The sequence below is a fragment of the Pelobates fuscus genome, chromosome 1, assembly GCF_036172605.1.
Source record: "Pelobates fuscus isolate aPelFus1 chromosome 1, aPelFus1.pri, whole genome shotgun sequence".
Taxonomy (NCBI): domain Eukaryota; kingdom Metazoa; phylum Chordata; class Amphibia; order Anura; family Pelobatidae; genus Pelobates; species Pelobates fuscus.
Window position 1 is genome coordinate 8,407,124 of NC_086317.1, and position 19,962 is coordinate 8,427,085.

Below are 19,962 nucleotides of genomic sequence, written 5' to 3' on the forward strand. Positions count from 1 at the left end.
TGTACCCATTCACCCTCCTAGTGTCCATCCACCAGCCCCCCCGTATCCATTCACCCTCCTACTGTCCATCCACCAGCCCCCTGTATCCATTCACCCTCCTACTGTCCATCAGCCCCCCGTATCCATTCACCCTCCTAGTGTCCATCCATCAGCCCCCTGTACCCATTCACCCTCCTAGTGTACATCCACCAGCCCCCCGTATCCATTCACCCTCCTAGTGTCCATCCACCAGCCCCCCGTATCCATTCACCCTCCTACTGTCCATCCACCAGCCCCCTGTACCCATTCACCCTCCTAGTGTCCATCCACCAGCCCCACGTACCCATTCACCCTCCTAGTGTCCATCCACCAGCCCCACGTATCCATTCACCCTCCTAGTGTCCATCCACCAGCCCCCGTATCCATTCACCCTCCTAGTGTCCATCCACCAGCCCCCGTATCCATTCACCCTCCTACTGTCCATCCACCAGCCCCCGTATCCATTCACCTTCCTCCTGTCCATCCACCAGCCCCCTGTACCCATTCACCCTCCTAGTGTCCATCCACCAGCCCCACGTATCCATTCATCCTCCTAGTGTCCATCCACCAGCCCCCCGTATCCATTCACCCTCCTAGTGTCCATCCACCAGCCCCCCGTATACATTCACCCTCCTACTGTCCATCCACCAGCCCCCTGTACCCATTCACCCTCCTAGTATCCATCCACCAGCCCCCCGTATCCATTCACCCTCCTAGTATCCATCCACCAGCCCCCCGTATCCATTCACCCTCCTAGTATCCATCCACCAGTATCATTCAGTGTGAATGTCTGTACAATGTCAGTTTGATTGTGTGTACAATGTCAGTGTGATTGTGTGTACAATGTCAGTGTGATTGTGTGTACAATGTCAGTGTGATTGTGTGTACAATGTCAGTGTGATTGTGTGTACAATGTCAGTGTGATTGTGTGTACAATGTCAGTGTGATTGTGTGTACAATGTCAGTGCGATTGTGTGTACAATGTCAGTGCGATTGTGTGTACAATGTCAGTGTGTTTGTGTGTGGGTTTAATGATAACATTTTGTTTGCCACTTCAAATTAACTCCAAATGAAAAGTACATCAGATAGGTATGACTGAGGTTGGGAGAGAAGGGGTTAATGACATTTTATTTTTTTAGTCATTATATTTTGTAGTGTTGTACGATGAGGTATATTCACTAAATAGAGAATTGTGGAGCTTTAAAAAGTAATCTCAAAATTTAGAGCAAAATAGCCAAACTGTAAAATTAGACGAATTGTAGATTTATTTTCAATGTAGTTATTTTACGCTATAATTTGAAATTCTCCGGATTATTCACTAATAAGTTCCCTACTTTAACCATAGCTGGCTTGAAGATGTTTAGGTCTACAGTTTGAATGAAACCCCTTTTATCGCTGACATTTGTCACAAATCACTGTGGAGTCAATCAATTCGTACAAGTAAAGAAAATATGGTGCCATGAAAACAAAAGGGTCCTAGGAGCTTACAATCTAACATCCCATTTACAATTCTTTAGCCATATTAATATATTTATCGTCCTCAATACAGTGTTTACTACACAGCCTGAGCCGTGTCATACTGAGGGTTAGAGTAAACCGGTACAATCATTCAGAAATGATTAAGTGATTCAATATTTTAATGTTTGCAGCGCCTTTCATCGTGGAGAAGTGATTCACTCAGAAACCAGCTGGTATTTCAGGACTGGGAGAATATTAAATCAGTTTTACTCGTGTAGGGCGTGCTGTGTTTATGGTGCTCTCTGCTTGTTGTGGGTCGCTGGATGGCCACGCCAGGATTAACTTCTCCCGTTAGTATTCTACTTTTTTCACAATTCACAAATTAAGCTTTATTCACTAACCAGCAAGTTGTGGTGACCTGATTACCTACTTGCTAAATTTGGCCTAAAAGTAAATCAATAAAAAAAATAAAAAAAACGAAAAACAAGTCCATTGAAATTGAGATCTTTTAAAACTTCATTTATTTATTGTAATTAATTATTTCAATTTGCCTGCTAGCAAACTGTTTAAATAGCCCTGTATGAGAAACACAAATAAATGTGCATGAAAAAAATCAGACTGATAAGAGCCTAATCAATAAACGAAGATCATGACTCGTCCACTAACGACAATGTTCTGACCACGAGGACTCTGTAACCATGTGTAATCAGTGGCTCGGCTATGTCTGTGTAGGTCTCTTTAACTAGATTTAAATGGAGACCATAGGGCCGTAGGTAGTGTTTCCCCATTGTGATATCCTAAACCAGGGCTAGGTAGCCTTCGACATGCCAGATGTACCATAATGCTGGCAAAATGTCAGGGGAGATGTAGTTCACAACATCTGGAGTGCCGAAGGTTGCGTATCCCTGTCCTAAATCATCTCTCGGCTCCCTATGTGAGCTTCAAGCCTTCCGCGTAGGAAAATGATCATTAGAAGAGACCAAAGAGGTGCTCAGTCTCGGAACCTGCATTCTCCGAGGCAGACAACTTGGCCTGGTCACCTTTTTTTGTAATTTGAGTTTTGTGATCACAGGTACATTCCAGTAAGATCAGAAATACATCAGCATTTAGCAAAATATATACCGTACACATTTAAACAAGTATACTACTAAGGAAAAGGGTGCTAGCAAGTCATTTCAGAGGTATGCCTGATGTGTACAGAATATTAATACCTCATTTTGTAATAAGAAAAATAAACGTGTAGTATAAATTATCCGAGTGGGCCTAAGTTTTGCAATATTGTTTTCTTTTGTTACAATTTGCTGTTTGTGACCCCCTCCCCGTTTCAGAATGCCTGGAAGGGATAAGATTTAAAATGTTAATGAGAGCACGGAGTGCATTGTTTGTCGTTGCTAGGTGTCTGGGCTGTGCGAAAACAGACATTACTTACTACACATACAGGGTTATTCACTAAGAGTGAATTGCCAGGAATGCTGAGTGAATTGCTATTTTTTTTTTTTTTTTGCAAAAAAGGCAATTTGGAAAAATTATCAGTCAGTTTTGTTATCTGGGAGAAGAGGAGAGGAGATTGGACATTTTATTAGTAATATACTTATACATGCTATTTCGTATGCATTTTATATATTTTTTGATATTCAATAAATGTAAATTTTAAATACCCTTACTCCATCTCCTCCATATATCTGGTATCCACCTGAGGGAAGTGTCACCTCTAAATTGACACTGATGCCTACAGCACTTAGAGCCAGTCCCCAAAAGGCTCTATAAAAGGTGAGCACCAAATCTATATTTGTGTTCTACACTACTTAATTGAAGATAAATCTGCACTAGGAATCTTCTTTTGTGCTTTGTTTTGGAGATATAATCCGCAGACAGAAGGAAGAAAGGAGCATCCTCTATTCCTAGGTGTTGCTGCCTACCTTGAAAGGCACACTGGTTGATGTGTTTAGAGCCTATATCCTCATAAAAGGCTCTTTACAATGTGAGTTTCCCCTTTTATATCATTTACTCTAATACTAAGTTATTTGACAGTATTACCCTATATATCTCCTCTGTTTATTTTTCATGTACACCCCGTGCCTATTGTAAGGGGTAAGTGCATAAGGAATATTTATATTACACTTTTTAAGCGCTGCACCTATATCAAGTGTTGGTTTGATGTTTCTCACACTCTAAACTCACTGCTTGGTATTCTGTTTTTTTAGTTTTGTTATCAGTTTGACTCCAATGTATCAACATTTTCAACTGGTTTTGAATTCTCAACAACTCGTTTTTTTCTGGTTAATATATTTGCAAAGTTTTCGAAATGTGGTGTTTTTTGCTTTGTCATCAGGTGTATTGATTGATTTAAATAACTGTAGCAACAATGACGGGGTCTTTCATATGTATGTGCGGCGTTGTCCGGCACCAGAGGCTGTGTTACCAGGGTCAGTATATATCCTTTAAAAAAGAAAGCCTTGCTGTATATTTATCAAGGCTTTTAAAACAAAATAGCTGGGAATTAACAGCTTGTCGATCTGACAAGAGATCTGACTGCCATTTTGGAGTCGAGAAAAGGTGAAACATTTCTTCACGTAGTTTTTCTTGAGATATGAAACGATACAAATAAAGGGATTCTAGTCCATGCAGACGCACATACGGCAATCTTTACACAAGTGAACGCTTTCTAGTTACAGTAATAACTGCTGGAGGAAGTGGAAACACGTTCTTTAATTGTCCATCCTAAGCAGAATGGCCGACACGCAGATATGAGTGAACCCAGCACATTCCCTTATTATTATTATTTATATAGTGCCATATAGAGACAAAACATGATGTATATCTAATCATAATAGGCATTATTTTTTTAAATTAAACAATCTTAATGTTAATATATATTTTAAAATGAAAAACCTGCGCGGGTAGACAGAACATTGACGTTTACTGTTAAACTGTACGTACGTCACATAATCTGTACTCACATACACTATTAACCATCGCATTGGATCGTCCCCCCCAGGGCTCAGTTCTTTCGATTACTTTTGTAATACATCTCCAGTCCAGAGTGCCTGGGATAGCTGGTAGCCTGGGATAGCTGGTAGCCTGGGATAGCTGGTAGCCTGGGATAGCTGGTAGCCTGGGATAGCTGGTAGCCTGGGATAGCTGGTAGCCTGGGATAGCTGGTAGCCTGGGATAGCTGGTAGCCTGGGATAGCTGGTAGCCTGGGATAGCTGGTAGTCTGGGATAGCTGGTAGCCTGGAATAGCTGGTAGCCTGGGAAATCTGGTAGCGAGGGATAGCTGGTAGATGGAATAGTTGGTAGCCGGGATAGCTGGTAGCGAGGGATAGCTGGTAGCCGGAATAGTAAGTGGCCTGGGATAGTTGGTAGCCGGGATAGCTAGCGGCCTGGGATCGTTGGTGGCCTGGGATATTAAGTGGCATGGGATAGTTGGTAGCCGGGATAGCTAGCAGCCTGGGATAGTTGGTAGCCAGGATAGCTGGTAGCTGGGATAGCTAGCAGCCTGGGATAGTTGGTAGCCTGGGATAGTTGGTAGCCTGGGATAGTTGGTAGCCTGGGATAGCTGGTAGCTTGGGATAGCTGGTAGCCTGGAATAGCTGGTAGCCTGGGAAATCTGGTAGCGAGGGATAGCTGGTAGACGGAATAGTTGGTAGCCTGGGATAGTTGGTAGCCGGGATAGCTGGTAGCCGGAATAGTAAGTGGCCTGGGATAGTTGGTAGCCGGGATAGCTAGCGGCCTGGGATCGTTGGTGGCCTGGGATATTAAGTGGCATGGGATAGTTGGTAGCCGGGATAGCTAGCAGCCTGGGATAGTTGGTAGCCAGGATAGCTGGTAGCTGGGATAGCTAGCATCCTGGGATAGTTGGTAGCCGGGATAGTAGCCAGTTTGAGACACTCAGAGCCGTGGCTTTCCGGATGGTATTGATGTTGCTGAATGCTGGATATCTTGGCTGTGACTGGAGGGGGCTCACTATTCACTTATTAGAAGTTACCACACAATGCGCTCTGATTGACAGCTTCCATAGAGCTGACTTATTACTCAGCAGGACATGCCAGACACAGCTTCACATGTAGCGTGGAGACTCAGACACAGCATGTCACATGGCAGTACACGACTTCCACATGGAGTCAGACCCCTCTAAACCCGGGGCTCTGCGCCTGTGCCATGTGTGTCAGTAATTCTGATACAATCTCAGTTATTAACAGTACCGGGTACTGTCTGGGTGTAACTAGCCCCCCAGCACAAAGTGTCTGGGTGTAACTAGCCCCCCAGCACATATCTGAATCACTGCGCATACTGACTGCACTCTCCATGCTGAAGTGGTCATGGTGTCAGGAGTAACATTTACATTCTAATCTTAGTAAATAACCCCGATTGTGATGTTATTACAATGATGTAATTCCCAGCAACACAGGATGAGTAGAATATAGTATTAGAACTACCACTCCTATCATGGACCGCAGGATGTTTCTACTCTTTGTCTGTAACATCCCTATGTCTCCATTTCGTTTTGGTGCACTGGGGAAGTTTATAATAACTCTCTTGTTATGTATTCATTACTAGCCACATGGCTAATACACCATACTGCTATATATTCATTACTAGCCACATGGCTAATACAATATACTGCTATATATTCATTACTAGCCACATGGCTAATACAATATACTGCTATATATTCATTACTAGCCACATGGCTAATACAATATACTGCTATATATTCATTACTAGCCACATGGCTAATACAATATACTGCTATATATTCATTACTAGCCACATGGCTAATACAATATACTGCTATATATTCATTACTAGCCACATGGCTAATACAGTATACTGCTATATATTCATTACTAGCCACATGGCTAATACAATATACTGCTATATATTCATTACTAGCCACATGGCTAATACAATATACTGCTATATATTCATTACTAGCCACATGGCTAATACAATATACTGCTATATATTCATTACTAGCCACATGGCTAATACAATATACTGCTATATATTCATTACTAGCCACATGGCTAATACAGTATACTGCTATATATTCATTACTAGCCACATGGCTAATACAATATACTGCTATATATTCATTACTAGCCACATGGCTAATACACCATACTGCTATATATTCATTACTAGCCACATGGCTAATACAATATACTGATATACAGTCAGGTCCATAAATATTGGCACATTGACACAATTCTAATCTTTTTGGCTCTATACACCACCACAATGGGTTTAAAATGAAATGAACAAGATGTGCTTTAACTGCAGACTTTCAGCTTTAATTTGAGGGTATTTTCATCCAAATCAGGTGAACGGTGTAGGAATTACAACAGTTTGTATATGTGCCTCACACTTTTCAAGGGACCAAAAGTAATGGGACGATTGGCTGCTCAGCTGTTCTGTGATGTAATTCCAGTAAAATACAAGTTTAGCAGGCTAAGATTGCCACAAGGCATATGTATGTATATGTGTTTGTAGTATCAGTTAGTTAATAACACGTAGCTAAGATACTGTTATCACTGTACTGACCAGGTGCAGGAATGTAAGAACTGGAATTACGCGTCCCTCTCCTTTGTATCAGATGAGCCACGTGGTTAGACCGGATGGATGAGTTTAGACTCTATTCATTAAATAGGTTAAGGGTATGTGTGGGTGTAGTTAATTGTGGGAGGAGCTACAGTGCTATATAAGGAATGTACTCTATGTATTCAGTACTCAGACTTTGCTGTATTTTGGTGACGCTAGTCCCTCTGAGTCCCGATCGGTGATCCAATAAAGAATCTCTTCCTTCCTGAAGAAACCTGTGTCCATCTCTCTGTGCTTGGCTTCCGTCAGTTTCTCCGGTATCATTTGGTGCGTTGGCCGGGAAGCTCATCGTTCAACGGTAGCTGAGAGGCAGAGGCGTGAGACGGTCTATCTTTGCCCACGTTCTCTACGGCTGCACCCCTGAACTTCTGCGTGGACCTCCCTTCGTCTCGGCGCCACTGGTCTGTTGTCCAGGAGATCATCGGCCTCTACGTGAGAAGTGCTGGGGTGTCCCCGTCGATGAGTGTGAACTCAGGTTCAGGAACGAGGAGGTAAGATAACTGCTGTTTTAGACGGCAGGACCCGCTAGGGGTATACCGATTGTGCGGTAGGCCCAAAGGGGTTTTTGAATCTGTATCTGCCCCCTCTGTCGGAGGGAAGGAGCGAAGGCGCACCGCTCGATCGAACGCTCTTTAGTCAGACCGTTTGATTTGGTTAGTCAGGCGGGGTCCTGGTGTAAGATAGCCCTAGCCGGACACCGGTGTCTTGTCTAGACTAGCGTTCTAGGGTGTATATTACGTTCGCTAGGTCGGAGGGACCGGGAGACTAAGCGGCGCCTGTGTAAATTCGGTTCGCTAGTTCTCATCCTATCTGGGCTAAGTGGGAAGGCGTGTAAATTTGGAACCCACTAGACTTTTGATAGTACGACTAAGAGGCGCCTGTGTAAATTCGGATCTCTAGCTCGTTGTATAGTGCGACTAAGAGGCGCCTGTGTAAATTCGGTTCTCTAGCTCGCTATGTATATGTGGTGATTGGGCAGTGTGGCTAACCAAAACGGGTGTATATAGTTTTAGGTAGTCCATTCAAGGTACTGGCCAATAGTTTAGTTGGGAATTGTAAATGTGTTAACGATTGTTTTAGTAAAGTGTATATCTTGTTAGATAGCGCGAGCTCAGCCGTCTAGCGAGAGTGTTAATAGTGTGTTGCTGTATTATAGTGCACGGTACCATAACCCTGTATATTTACTGACATTATATAATAAGTACTAATCATTGTCGTCCATTGCATGTTTAACACCATAACCACTAATAATTGTATTGTGACCTTAACTTGTGCTTTGACCTATGCTAACCGTACTGTAACCGCTATTTGTAAAAGACGATGTTACTGGGGTGTGTTATAGACGGGTAATTCGTATATAGAGAATTATAGCGTGGGTGACTGTGTAGTTACGCCAAAGGGCATAATATTGATTATATAGTGACTGGTGTAGCAGCTGTGTGTGTACGGGAATTCCCTGAGTGTTTATTGTTATTGTGTACGTTTCACTTGGTAACCGTACCACGTGGTGCTGTTGCCAGAGGAAACGGGTGTGACTGTTGAATAGTACGCGTGTATAGTATTCGTTGTCGACGACGTTCCATTGTTAAGTATGGGTGCGTCGCAGTCAACGATTCCGGATCCCTTAGGATGTATGGTTAAGAATTTTAAAAAGGGATTCAAAGTTTGTGATTTTGGGGTAAAGATGTCTCCTGTACGTTTGGTCACTTTGTGTACTAGGGAGTGGCCTACTTTGGTTGCGGCATGGCCGCCACGTGGCAGTTTGGATCCAACTCTGGTACAGCGCTTACACGTGGCTGTATCAGGTAGGCCTGAACTTTACGGCCAGTTTCCTTATATTGACTGTTGGAGACAGGCCGTAAATGACTCGCCAAAATGGCTCCGGACATGCCACGAGGAGCAGTGTCGCCTCATGGTAGCTAGGACTTGTTCGTCCACTAGGACTGGTGTTAGGCCCATTTTGGACACGCCCCCTGAGTCCGAGATCCCTTTGCCGCCCCCTTACTTTCCGGTAAGAGGAAGTGACGCAAATACAGGAAGTCCTGTAACCCTTCCCTCATTACCCTCATCCACTTCCGCTTCCTCCTCCAGTGCAGGATCCACCCCCCCTCGTACTAAATCCCCCCTTCCGGAACCAGATAGACCAACCTCCATTAGAAACGAATATCCTGATTTGGCGCCACTTCAGACTTCCGGTCAAGCTTCATCTAGCTCGGCCCGAAGTGTTCTATTTACCACCTTTTCCCAAAACCAACCTCCCACATCCCCATACCCTATCTCTCCCCGACCGGAACCCATGACTGACGCCCCTCCACGTAGCCCCATACAGACCCGACAGTTGACCGGTGCCCAACAATTGAGACACTATCAGATGCCTCTTCGTCTGAATCCCGGGTCAGCCTATATTAATGCCGCAGGTCAAATGGCACAAGCTGACCCTGTCTTCGTATATGTTCCCTTCACTACAACCGATCTTTTAAACTGGAAGACCCACAATTCCTCGTATACTGAGAAACCACAAGCCATGACTGATCTGTTCACCTCAATAGTACAGACGCATAATCCGACATGGGCTGATTGCCAGCAGTTACTAATGACTTTATTTAACAATGAGGAAAGGACAAGAATAAATCAAGCAGCCATTAAAGCATTAGAAGATAGAGCCCGTGCTTTGAATCAAGCTAATCCAGCAGCATGGGCCGCAACACATTATCCCAACACTGATCCCGATTGGAACGTAAATGGTGCTGATATGGTTCAACTCAGAGCCTATAGAGACGCTATAATTGCTGGCATGAAAGCCGGAGGAAAGAAAGCCATTAACATGTCGAAGACAGTTGAGGTGATCCAGAAAAGCGATGAAGCGCCCAGTGTCTTTTATGACCGATTATTGGAGGCGTACTGCTTGTACACCCCCTTTAATCCGGAAGACGCAGACAATTCCCGAATGGTTAACTCCGCCTTTGTCAGCCAAGCTTACGGAGATATTAAGCGCAAGCTACAAAAGTTAGAAGGGTTTGCAGGTATGTCAATCTCCCAACTAATGGAGGTAGCTAATAAGGTCTATATGAATAGGGAAACAGAAAGCAAGAAAGAGGAGGAGCGCAAGATGCGTAAAAAGGCTGATATGCTAGCGGTAGCGATCGCAGGCGTAGATAAACGGGGCCCAGATAGAGGCAATAATAGATGGAGTAGGGAGCCTTTGAGTAGGGATCAGTGTGCGTATTGCAAGGAAGAAGGGCATTGGAGGAACGAATGTCCGCAAAGAGAGCAGTACGAGAGAGACCAACCCAGGGCAGGCTACGGAAACTTTAGAGGCAGAGCGAGAGGTAGAGGAGGCCCCGGAGGGAGTAATGGGTATAGAGGGAGTAATGGGAACAGAGGAAGTGTTAGGGAAGATAGGTATATTCCAGCAGCGCAAAGGTCCCGCGATAGAGAAGGTAGGGACTTCGTAGGATTGGCTGACACGGTCATGGAGGACTATTGATACCGACCGGGCTCCATCCCCCTTGGTCGAGCGGAGCCTATGGTCGATGTATCAATAGGGGGAAAGAGGAGTGCGTTCATGATCGACACTGGTGCTGAACATTCAGTGGTGACTAATCTAGTTGCTCCTCCATCTGGAAGGACTATTACTGTGATAGGAGCAACTGGAAGAAGTGCTGAAAGACCGGTTCTTAAAAGTCGACTCTGTACATTGGGAGGCCACGTAGTAAAACACCAATTCCTTTATATGCCTGAATGTCCAGTCCAATTGCTGGGACGTGATATGCTATCCAAATTACAAGCGCAGATTACGTTCCTACCAGATGGAACAACATCTTTAAAGTTTAATGGACCTTCAGGTATTATGACTTTATCCGTACCAAAGGAAGAAGAGTGGCGACTTTATACAGTGTTGACTAGCCAAAACCCTAGGAGTGATGAGACATTGTTTAACATACCAGGAGTTTGGGCAGAGAACAACCCACCAGGACTGGCCCGCAATATTCCACCAATAAAAATTGAACTGAAACATGGGGTTTATCCAGTGAGCCTAAGACAATATCACATTCCGCAGAAGGCTAAGAAGAACATCCAATCCTATCTGGATAAGTTCATACGGTATGGTATCCTAAAATTCTGTACTTCCCCCTGGAACACCCCATTGCTGCCTGTTCAAAAGCCCGGCACAGATGAGTATCGACCTGTGCAGGACTTAAGAGCAGTCAATGATGCGGTTGTTAGTATACATCCAGTTGTACCCAATCCATATAACCTGCTTGCTTTAATTCCGGGCGGGGCTACTTACTTCACAGTCTTAGATCTCAAAGATGCCTTCTTTTGCCTCCGAATTGCCGCAGAAAGTCAATGTATTTTCGCTTTCCAGTGGGAGAACGCTGTAACGGGCTCAAAACGCCAAATGACTTGGACAAGACTGCCCCAAGGGTTTAAAAATTCACCTACCCTATTTGGTTCAGCCCTAAGTCAAGATCTATTGGATTTCGAGTCCATCCCAGGAGAGTGTGTATTGTTACAATATGTAGATGACTTGTTGATAGCAGCAGTTACAAAAGAAATCTGTCAGCAAGCAACGCACGATCTACTACACATTCTCTGGAAGGCAGGATACAAGGTGTCTAGAAAGAAGGCTCAGTTGTGTTTGCCAACTGTCAAGTATCTAGGATTCCATATCTCTGAAGGTCAAAGAATTATGGGGCCAGAGAGAAAAGAAGCTGTCTGCCAAATACCAATACCCAAGAATAGAAGACAAGTGCGAGAATTCTTGGGGGCAGCAGGCTTCTGTAGGATATGGATTCCCAGCTATGCGATACTAGCAAAACCTCTGTACGCAGCTATCAAAGGTACAGAGCACGACCCCTTCTTATGGACCCAAGAACAGCAAACGGCATTTGAAGATGTGAAGAAGGCTTTGATGAGTGCCCCAGCATTAGGTCTACCTGATCACACACGACCATTCTACTTATATGTACACGAGCAAAGAAGAATGGCTGTGGGAGTATTGACACAGTACTTGGGATCATGGCAAAGACCTGTTGCCTACATGTCTAAGCAACTGGATGCAGTGGCCAGCGGACTTCCACCTTGTCTAAGAGCCGTAGCTGCAGCCGCCCTGCTAGTAGCTGAAGCCGATAAACTCACTCTGGGTCAAGAACTTTATGTACGAGTCCCACATGCAGTACAGACGTTGTTGGATTACAAAGGAAATCATTGGTTTAGTAACAGCCGTATGACCAAGTATCAAGCAATGTTGTGTGAAAACCCAAGAGTGCATTTAGAGACTGTAAACACCTTAAATCCAGCTACCCTTTTGCCACAACCTACTGAAAGTCAACATGATTGTTTGGAAGTAATGGATGAAGTATTCTCAAGTAGACCAGATCTTCGTGATTTTCCCATCCAGAACCCCGATGTTCAATATTACACCGACGGCAGTAGTTATGTGAAAGAAGGGATCCGCTATGCAGGATATGCAGTGACAACAATAGACAAGGTGATAGAAGCTCGGCCACTGGCGAAAGGAACATCAGCACAAAAGGCAGAATTAATAGCACTAACACGAGCGTTACAATTGGCTGAAGGTTTAAGAGTAAATATCTATACGGACTCTAAGTATGCGTTTTTAACCACTCATGCCCACGGAGCTTTGTATAAAGAAAGAGGACTACTGAATTCAGAAGGCAAAGAAATCAAGTACGCAGCCGAAATCCTACAACTATTGGAAGCAGTGTGGGAGCCGAAAGAAGTCGGTATCATACATTGTCGAGCGCATCTGAGAGGAGATGGTGATGTAACCAAAGGAAATCGGATGGCAGATAGTGCAGCTAAGCGTGCTGCTGAATCAGGAAGACAGGAGTATGTAGGGCATATAGCTGCTCTTATACCAACTCCACTGTCCCAATGGACTCCAGTTTATACAGCTCAAGAAGAGGAGTGGTTAAAGACTGAACCGGGAAAGTATCTGGAGAACAAGTGGTATCAGCTAGAAGATGGAAGAATAGTTATACCAGCATCGCTAGCGGTAGAAATTGTCCAAAATTATCACAACGGGACACATTCTGGGAGAGACAGTACTGAAGAATCTCTTAGAAAACATTTCTACATACCAAGATTGTCCAACTTGACTCAGGCCATTGTACGCAGATGTGTAACGTGTGCTAAGAATAATGCAAGACAAGGACCAGTAAAGCCACCAGGAGTTCAGTTTATGGGGGGACTCCCCATGTCCGATCTACAAATAGACTTTACAGTGATGCCTAAGTCGGGTGGACATCGTTACCTGCTGGTAATTGTGTGCACCTATTCAGGCTGGGTAGAAGCATGTCCTACTCGTACAGAGAAAGCAGGAGAAGTTGTGAGATTCCTGCTACGAGAAATAATACCCCGATATGGACTACCCTGTTCTATAGGATCGGACAATGGTCCAGCTTTTGTTCATCAGTGCCTACAACAACTGACTCATATGCTTGGTATAAAGTGGAGGCTTCATACTGCATATAGACCCCAGAGTTCTGGTAAGGTAGAGAGAATGAATAGAACTATAAAGAACCAGTTGGCTAAAATGTGTCAGGAAACCCAACTTAAGTGGAACGTTCTCTTACCCATAGCTTTATTGCGAATCCGCAGTACCCCTACCAGAAGGATGGGCCTCTCTCCTTTTGAAATCATGTATGGGCGACCACCTCCCGTACTTGGTAACTTAAGGGGGGACTTGAGTCAGTTGGGAGAAGGAATTACCCGGCAGCAGGTTGTAGAGTTGGGTAAGACTATGGAGGAGGTACAGAAATGGGTACAAGATAGATTACCTGTGAATATTTATCCCCCTGTTCATAGTTATCATCCAGGAGACCAAGTGTGGATTAAAGAGTGGAATAATGTACCGTTAGGGCCCAAGTGGAGAGGTCCTTATGTTGTTCTTTTGTCTACCCCTACAGCGATAAAAGTAGCCGAAGTAACTCCGTGGATACATCACTCCAGGGTTAAACCAGCAGCAGTCGATTCTTGGCAAATTACAGCAGATCCAGAGAATCCCTGCAAGATCCGGTTGAAACGCACTACTCAGTCGGAGTAACGAGGAATTATTGTGGATTACAAATTTTATTGTTACAGGTGTGAGTGAGAAGGCCATAATAAAGCCTGTCCGCTTACCATCACATAGTGTATAAGCCAGGAAAGTCTCGAAGGGACACCTGTGAAGATGAGCAGAACTCCATTCCCTGCAGCCCTCACATCCTGGAAGCTGAGGTTCCATCGCACGGACGAAGACTGAGGATGACGGCGAAAGATGTGCTTTTGATAGTGTTTATTTATATGTGTTTTTATATTCAGGAAGGTAGAGGTACCGACACTCCTAGCTGTGAGGTATGCATTAAGACTACGAGAACAGGTAACCATATTTCCCAAACCCTAATTTGGCATTCACAATACGAATGTAAAGGAGATGTATCGAGATGTAGATACTTAAATATAGATTATAGTGTGTGCCATTTAAGAGTAGGAGAACCTAAGTGCTTCAGTCCGGAGTATCAGCCTCGTACAATCTGGTTGACTCTCAGGAATGGAGATCCTCAGGGGACCCTAATTAATAAAACGGTGTTAGAATCCGTACATTCTTCGGGTGTTCTGCTATTTGATGCGTGTAAAGCGATATCGAGTGGTAGAAAGCCGTGGAATGTATGTGGGGATCTTAGATGGGAGAGGACGTATGGGTCTAACGATAAATATATTTGTCCCAGTAGCAAAAATAAATATGTAAGTCCTAGATGCCCAAATAGAGATTATAACTTTTGTCCATATTGGTCTTGTGTGGGGTGGGCGACTTGGGGACAGACAGTAGATAAAGACATGATAGTGACTAAGTTGCCGACTAGCCCTTATTGTAAGTCTATGGAATGCAACCCAGTCCATATACTCATTAATAACCCCGACAAGTTCTTAGATAAGTATGGAAATTTATTTGGGTTTCAAATATACGGGACGGGTTTAGATCCTGGGACATTATTGTTTATAGGAATAGAGACTGATACGGTATCCTCCCAGACTCATCAAGTATACCATTCCTTTTACGAAGAGATGAGTATAGATAATAAGATCCCCCATAATGCTAAAAACCTGTTCATCGATTTAGCTGAAAGTATTGCCGGTAGTCTTAATGTTACCAACTGCTATGTGTGTGGAGGTACTAACATGGGAGACCAATGGCCTTGGGAAGCAAAGGAGGTAATGTCCGGTTCTGAGGCAGTTGACCAATTAATATCTACACAAGCCGATTATCATATGAGTGTTAGAGGTAAATCTGAGTGGAGATTAAAGACCTCCATCATAGGTTATGTTTGCATAGCAAGGAAAGGAATAATGTATAATACTTCTGTAGGAGAATTAACTTGTCTAGGGCAAAAAGCTTATGATGATGATACAAAGAATACAACTTGGTGGTCGGCTTCAAATGTCTCAGAACCATCTAACCCGTTTGCTAGATATGCCAATTTAAAGGATGTGTGGTTTGATCTATCCATCACATCTACTTGGAGAGCCCCAGCAAATTTGTACTGGATCTGTGGTAAGAAAGCCTATTCGGAGCTGCCACAGGACTGGGAAGGGGCATGTGTGTTGGGTATGCTCAAACCATCCTTCTTCTTGTTACCGATTGAAACAGGTGAGACTTTAGGTGTTAAAGTGTATGATGTGAATCATAGGAAGAAAAGGGGACCCTTAGAGATAGGCACCTGGGAAGATAATGAATGGCCTCCCCAGCGTATCATAGATTATTATGGGCCAGCCACGTGGGCAGAAGATGGTACCTTTGGTTATAGAACCCCAATTTATATGCTCAACCGTATTATAAGATTACAGGCGGTGGTTGAGATTATTACTAATGAGACCTCACAAGCACTCAATCTTCTAGCGAAGCATAATACCAGGATGAGGACAGCAGTGTACCAAAATAGATTAGCCTTGGATTACCTTTTGGCAGTAGAGGGAGGTGTATGTGGGAAGTTTAACCTGAGCAATTGCTGTCTTCAAATAGATGACGAAGGGCAAGCAATAGCTGAGCTTACTAGCCATATGGTTAAACTAGTGCATGTGCCTACTCAGGTATGGAAAGGGTACAATCCAAGTAGTTGGTTTGGTAGCTGGTATGAGTGGTTTGGAGGGCTTAAGGCAGTGGTAGGTGGAGTCCTACTGATTTTACTGTTGTGTCTACTCCTACCGTGTCTTATACCCTTAGTAGTTAGGTCTGTGCAAAGCCTGATAGGAAGTATAGCAGAGAGGAAGTATAAGGCTCTAGATCAAGGAGAACCAATGCAGGAAGATGAGTGTTAAAAGATTCACATCATAAGATAAGTCTGGTCTGGTTCATGGTAACCTGAGGTATATGCAAACCAAGGTTAAGTGATGCCTCAAGTAATTGTGAAATATCAGAGGCATCAAAGGGGGGAATGTGATGTAATTCCAGTAAAATACAAGTTTAGCAGGCTAAGATTGCCACAAGGCATATGTATGTATATGTGTTTGTAGTATCAGTTAGTTAATAACACGTAGCTAAGATACTGTTATCACTGTACTGACCAGGTGCAGGAATGTAAGAACTGGAATTACGCGTCCCTCTCCTTTGTATCAGATGAGCCACGTGGTTAGACCGGATGGATGAGTTTAGACTCTATTCATTAAATAGGTTAAGGGTATGTGTGGGTGTAGTTAATTGTGGGAGGAGCTACAGTGCTATATAAGGAATGTACTCTATGTATTCAGTACTCAGACTTTGCTGTATTTTGGTGACGCTAGTCCCTCTGAGTCCCGATCGGTGATCCAATAAAGAATCTCTTCCTTCCTGAAGAAACCTGTGTCCATCTCTCTGTGCTTGGCTTCCGTCAGTTTCTCCGGTATCAGTTCCATGGCCAGGTGTGTGTTATTCCCTCATTATCCCATTTACAAGGAGCAGATAAAAGGTCCAGAGTTCATTCCAAGTGTGCTATTTGCATTTGGAATATGTTGCTGTCAACTCTCAATATGAGATCCAAAGAGCTGTCACTATCAGTGAAGCAAGCCATCATTAGGCTGAAAAAACAAAACAAACCCATCACAGAGATAGCAAAAACATTAGGTGTGGCCAAATCAACTGTTTGGAACATCCTTTAAAAAGAGAGAACGCACTGGTGAGCTCAGCAACACCAAAAGACCCGGAAGACCACGGAAAACAACTGTGGTGGATGACCGAAGAATCCTTTCCCTGGTGAAGAAAACACCCTTCACAACAGTTGGCCAGATCAAGAACACTCTCCAGGAGGTAGGTATATGTGTGTCAAAGTCAACAATCAAGAGAAAACTTCACCGGAGTGAATACAGAGGGTTCACCACAAGATGTAAACCATTGGTGAGCCTCAAAAACAGGAAGGCCAGATTAGAGTTTGCCAAACAACATCTAAAAAAGCCTTCACAGTTCTGGAACAACAACCTATGGACAGATGAGACCAAGATCAACTTGTACCAGAGTGATGGGAAGAGAAGAGTATGGAGAAGGAAAGGAACTGCTCATGATCCAAAGCATACCACCTCAACAGTGAAGCATGGTGGTGGTAGTGTCATGGCGTGGGCATGTATGGCTGCCAATGGAACTGGTTCTCTTGTATTTATTGATGATGTGACTGCTGATAAAAGCAGCAGGATGAATTCTGAAGTGTTTCAGGCAATATTATCTGCTCATATTCAGCCAAATGCTTCAGAACTCATTGGACGGCGCTTCACAGTGCAGATGGACAATGACCCGGAGCATACTGCAAAAGCAACCAAAGAGTTTTTTTAAGGGAAAGAAGTGGAATGTTATGCAATGGCCAAGTCAATCACCTGACCTGAATCCGATTGAACATGCATTTCACTTGATGAAGACAAAACTGAAGGGAAAATGCTCCAAGAACAAGCAGGAACTGAAGACAGTTGCAGTAGAGGCCTGGCAGAGCATCACCAGGGATGAAACCCAGCGTCTGGTGATGTCTATGCGTTCCAGACTTCAGGCTGTAATTGACTGCAAAGGATTTGCAACCACGTATTAAAAAGTGAAAGTTTGATGTATGACTGTTAATCTGTCCCATTACTTTTGGTCCCTTAAAAAGTGGGAGGCACCTATACAAACTGTTGTAATTCCTACACCGTTCACCTGATTTGGATGTAAATACCCTCATATTAAAGCTGAAAGTCTGCAGTTAAAGCACATCTTGTTCATTTCATTTTAAACCCATTGTGTTGGTGTATAGAGCCAAAAAAATAAGAATTGTGTCGATGTGCCAATATTTGTGGACCTGAGTGTATATTAATTAATAGCCACATGGCTAATACAGTATACTGCTATATATTCATTACTAGCCACATGGCTAATACAGTATACTGCTATATATTCATTACTAGCCACGTGGCTAATACCGTATACTGCTATATATTCATTACTAGCCCCATGGCTAATACAATATGCTGCTATATATTCATTACTAGCCACGTGGCTAATACAGTATACTGCTATATATTCATTACTAGCCACGTGGCTAATACCGTATACTGCTATATATTCATTACTAGTCCCATGGCTAATACAGTATACTGCTATATATTTATTACTAGCCCCATGGCTAATACAGTATACTGCTATATATTTATTACTAGCCACATGACTAACACAATATGCTGCTATATATTCATTACTAGACACATGGCTAATACAATATACTGCTATATATTATTAACTAGCCACATGACCAACACACTATACTGCTATATATTCATAAATAGCCACTTGTGCATAGAGTATACAAAATAGGCTTGTATCGCCACAACAGCTGGCACAGGTTTGTCATAAGGCATAGTTTAACAGATGTGTTGCGTAGGATAACAGTGCGTATTTTATATATGGTATGTGGAACTTGAGGTGTAGAAACAACCTGAGTCTATAGTAGCTTTGGTGCGTGAAGCTGTCACAGGCTAAAGTCGAGTAAACTCGCCGCCACTGGTATTATGTATGAAGTCGTGTTGGACCGCATGGGTTCACGGGTTTCTTGTCCCCAGAATGGCAGTCAGATTTATCCTTGGATCAAGCAGTTATAACCCTACATTGAAAGATTATATCCTTGAATATTCTGTTTTTGCAAGTATGCATCTAGTAGCTGTTTGAACATCTGTATGGACTCTGATAAAACCACTTCTTCAGGCAGATAATTCCACATCCTGATTGTTCTTACAGTAAAAAAACCTTTCCTTTGCCTTAGACGAAATCTTCTTTCTTCTAGTCTAAACGCATGGCCTCGTGCCCTATGTAAAGTCCGGTAAATGAATAGATTTCCACACAATGGTTTGTATTGGCCCCGAATATATTTGTATAATGTTATTATATCCCCTCTCAGGCGACGTTTTTCTAAACTAAATAGGTTTACATTTGTTAACCTTTCTTCATAGCTGATATGTTCCATTCCTTTTATTAATTTTGTAGCCCGCCTCTGCACTTTGTCTAGTGCCATAATATCCTTCTTTAGAACAGGTGCCCAAAATTGCACAGCATATTCAATATGTGGTCTTACCAGTGATTTATAAAGAGGCAAAATGATATTCTCGTCCTGAGAATGAATGCCCTTTTTTATGCATGACAATACCTTACTGGCCTTGGCCACTGCTGATTGACATTGCACATTGTTGCATAGTTTGCTGTCTATAACAATTCCCAAGTCCTTTTTGTGTGTTGTTATCCCTAATTCGCTTCCATTAAGGGTATACGTTGCTTGTGTATTCTTTACGCCGAAGTGCATAACTTTGCATTTTTCTACATTAAATTTCATCTGCCATTTGAGTGCCCAGTCCCCCAGTCTATCTAAATCCCTCTGCAGCAAAGTAATATCTTGC